Raw genomic sequence first — 4,347 nt, 5'->3', positions numbered from 1 at the left:
AGGCTGCGGTGGCCGGGAGCGGCCACTGCACTCCAGTCTGGGCGACAGAGTGAGATTCCAAATCAAAAAAAAAAATTTTTAATTAAAAATAAATAAATAAATAAACATAAATTTGGAAGGCGGTTGATATATTTTGCTGATGGGGTATATAATCAAACAGATTGACATATATGGTCCTTTATGTATTTTTTGCCCTATTATCAAAAGCCTACAGGTTTTTCGCTCTATTTAGAATAGTTGTTCTGTACTTTTCTGGGGAATACGAAAACAACAAAAAAAGAACAGTTGTTCTCAGTTTTAGTTGTATGTTACAATCACCTGGGGATTTTTTTAGACCATGAGATGCCTGTGCCACACGCCAAACCAATTTAATCACTATCTCTGGGGGTTAGGCATAGTATTGTTTTTAAAACTCCTCAGGTAATTCTAATGGGTGGCCAGGGTTGAGTACTACTGACTTGAAATAGGCAATTGTCTTTGGAAAGTACTTTGTGAAAAAAAAAAACCCAGTTGGAAAAACATCCTGTTTAAGATGTGATTCTCCGGCTAAACCCAACTCCTGGAAATCCTGAAACTGATCCCTAGAGGAAATATAATCCAGATCACAAGGTGTCCAGCCAGCATCCGTCTGTCTCTTCTTAACCAAAATAAAGCTATGAGCATGAGATAAAGGTCAAAACCAACACATGCTTTAGATACAAAGTGGTTTTCAACCAAGATTTAAGAGGTTTTAAGTTATGATGGAAGTAAGGTCAATGGTGGACTGTGAACTTTGAGTTCAGTTCTGTTCTGGTGTGTAAATAAACTGCATTACTTATCTTTTAATTCTCTGTTGATTTACTTGCCAAGTTAGCATATGCAGTGACTGCAGAATAATTGAACACTGCTGGGCTGGGCACCAAAAACAAGCAGTAGGTACTCCATGTAACTTGCTGACTCTCTTTTCCTTCCTTAACTCTCTTCCCAGAGGAATGACTGAATTGTTTTCTATCTCCCTTGCATTTCAGGGTTGTACATTTTTTCTTTGGCTAATGTCAGAAATTCTGCTTTGCCTTTGATAATTCTATAGTAATGTTTCATCCAAATTAAAAAATAGCAGGCTTTTAAATTAAATTGTCGTTGTTCCTTACCCCTCATTTCCAGCCCAAATTATTGTTTTTCAGTAAGAATAAAAAAACAAAGACAATATTGCACTTCCGATTAACATATTCAGGCTATTTCTTTGTGAAATCGATTGCTTAATTGGGAAGTCTCCATTCTCTAATCTTTTTTCTTTTCTTTTTTTTTCTTTTTTTTTGAGTTGGAGTCTCACTCTGTCGCCCAGACTGGAGTACAGTGACCGCTCCCAGCCACCGCAGCCTCGACCTGCTGTATTCCGGCGATCCTTCTGCCTCAGCCTTCCAAGTAGCTGGAACTACAGGCGTGCGCTACCATGCCCGGCTAATTTTTTATTTTTATTGTAGAGATGAGGTCTCGCCAACTTGCCCAGGGGGGTCTCGAACCGCGAGCTCAGGCAATCCACTCACCTCAGCCTCCCAAAGGCGCAGGATTACAGGCTGAGCCACCGAGCCCGGCTAACGTAACCTTTCAAGGAAAACTGTTTTATTATCCAAACTGTGTATTAACAACTCAGAATCTTCTTAAGATAATATATGTTCTCACCCTGTAGTAATTAGCCCCCATTATAATTTAAACCCATCATAAATTAAAAATATCCTGTCAAAAGTGCCCATATTGTGATCTCTAAATAACATTTTCTATCAAAAAGGATCTAGAACTTCTTTGAGAAATAACTGATTACAGGCCTAGAACAAGAAATGGCAAGATAAAGCCTGAAATATCTTGTAGTCCCTGAAAGCAAGGAAGTCATCAAAGACTACTGGTGTTGTTTTAAAATGATAATAGCCACCGGGAGTGGCCACTGCACTCCAGTCTGGGCGACAGAGTGAGACTCCAACTCAAAAAATGAATAAATAAATAAATAATAGCCAAGGCTGGGTACAGTGGTGTGTGCCTGTAGTTCCAGCTACTTGGAAGGCTGAAGGGAAGGATCACCTGAGTCCAGCAGATCGAGACTGTGGTGGCTGTGAGCATTGAAGGACGATGGCGCCAGTGAGACTCAGTACCCTTTGAGGCCAAGAGATTTATTAGAGCAGCGGCTACAGAGAGGGAAGGAGGTCTATAACCGCCTGGTGAGAAGGGGAGTGAGAGAGAGAGGGCGAGAGAGAGGTCTGTATTTATCGGTTTTGGGAGGGGGCGGCCTGTGCTCTCTGAGCCTGGCCGTGCCAGCCAGAGCCATCTTAGGGTCTTTATTGGAGGGAGCTATGAGGTAGTATTCCTATAGAGAGATAATATTTGTACATGAGTTTAAGTTTCGCGCGCGCGGGAGAGGCAGGAATTTACGGCCTTTGTTGTCTTTGTTGGGTTCCCTATAGGGTTGGTGCCATCTTGGAAGACGTCCTTCTGGCTGTTCCCTGTGCCTTTCAAGCATGCCACTGCATTCCAGCCTGGGCGACAAAGTGAGACTGCAACTCAAAAAAATAATAAAATAAACTAAAAGTAAAATAAAATAAAATAGATAATAGTCAACTAGAAAGGGATTCCCACTAGTCAAAGATGATATAACTTGAGTATCAAAAGAGAATAATGACTATAATGAGTTAAGTCAAATCTTAAACTTATGATTCAAAAAAGTCAAAACTTATGGTTCCATAATGATAATAAAATTCTTGGCCGGGCTCGGTGACGGCCTGTAATCCCAGTGCTTTGGAAGGCTGAGGCAAGTGAATTGCCTGAGCCCGCGGGTACGAGACTCACCTGGGCAACTTGGTGAGACCTCGTCTCTACAATAAATAAAAAATTAGCTGGACATGGTAGTACAGTCCTGTAGTTCTGGCTACTTGGAAGGCTAAGGCAGAAGGTCGAGGATACGGTGGCCAGGAGCATGCCACTGCACTCCAGTCTGAGACTCCAGCTCAAAAAAACAAAAAACAAAACAAACAAAAAAATTCTTTTTGGTTGCCTTTGACCAAATTAATAAATTATGGCAAGCATCAAACCTCCATCTTGTGTTTACTGTATAGATGATACACTAGGGGGCTGAAGAGATGGTGTGAGAAAGTTCTTTACAGAAGAATCATTGCTAATAAGTGAATGATAAAGGAATGACAAAATTTTTAAAATGAACATTTTGTAACTCCTAATGAATAGTGGGTTTGACAATTATATGGGAATACTGTATGTGTAAAATTACTTAATTGCTACAACTCTAAAAGAGAGGTATTCTAATTATTTCTATTTTACTGATAAGATTAAATAATTTGGGCTGGGCGCCATGGCTCAGGCCTATAATCCCAGAACTTTGGGAGGCCAAGGTGAGAGGATTGCCTGAGCCCACAGGTTCAAGACCAGCCTGGATAACTTGGAGAGACCTCACCTCTACAATAAATAAAAAAAATCAGCCGGGCGTGGTAGCAGCTACTTGGAAGGCTGAGGCGAAATGATCATAATGAGCCGGTCGAGGCTGCGGTGGCCGGGAGCGGCCACTGCACTCCAGTCTGGGCGACAGAGTGAGGCTCCAACTCAAAAAAAAAAAAAAGATTAAATAATTTGCCTAAAGGCACATGGCTAGTAAGTGGTATAGTAAGATCTAAAGCAAGGCACTCTGGCTCTGACTTGTGCTCTTAAATACTTCATTCAATTTCTTCCTGAAGTTAATAGGAAACTGAAGAATTTGAAGCAAATGTCTGATATATCCCACATGTAGGAAGATCACTCAGACTTGCAGGAGGAAGATGGATTTGAGAAATAATAAAAGAGACAGGAAGAGTAAAATGTTATTCATTAACTAATTCATTCATCTAATACATATTTATTGAGCATCTTTCATGTGCTAGTTGCTGTTTTAGGTACTGAGAATACAGGAATACAGGATATAGGAATGACATGGAGTTTACTTTTGGATGTGGGAAGATGGTCAGTAAACACATAAATAAGTAATAATTGTAGTATGTAAGATAGTGATGGGTGCTATAGAGAAAAAAATATAGATGAGAAATAGAGCATTCTTTTTTTTTTTTAAGTTGGAGTCTCACCCAACTTAAAGTTGCCCAGGCTAGAGGTCAATGGCACGCTCACGACCACCGCAGTCTCAACCTGCTGGGCTCAGGCCATCGTTATGCCTCAGCTTTCCAAGTAGTTGGAACTACAGACACATACCACCATGCCCAGCTAGTTTTTGTGATTTATTGTAGAGATGAGGTCTCACCAAGTTGCCCAGGCTGGTCTTGAACCCCCGGGCTCAGACAATCCTCTTGCCTCAGCCTCCCAAAGTGCTAGGATTACAGG

The sequence above is a fragment of the Carlito syrichta genome, unplaced genomic scaffold (assembly GCF_000164805.1).
Source record: "Carlito syrichta isolate Samal-C Ts95f unplaced genomic scaffold, Tarsius_syrichta-2.0.1 Scaffold305222, whole genome shotgun sequence".
Taxonomy (NCBI): Eukaryota; Metazoa; Chordata; class Mammalia; order Primates; family Tarsiidae; genus Carlito; species Carlito syrichta.
Note: the sequence above shows the minus strand (reverse complement) of the source record.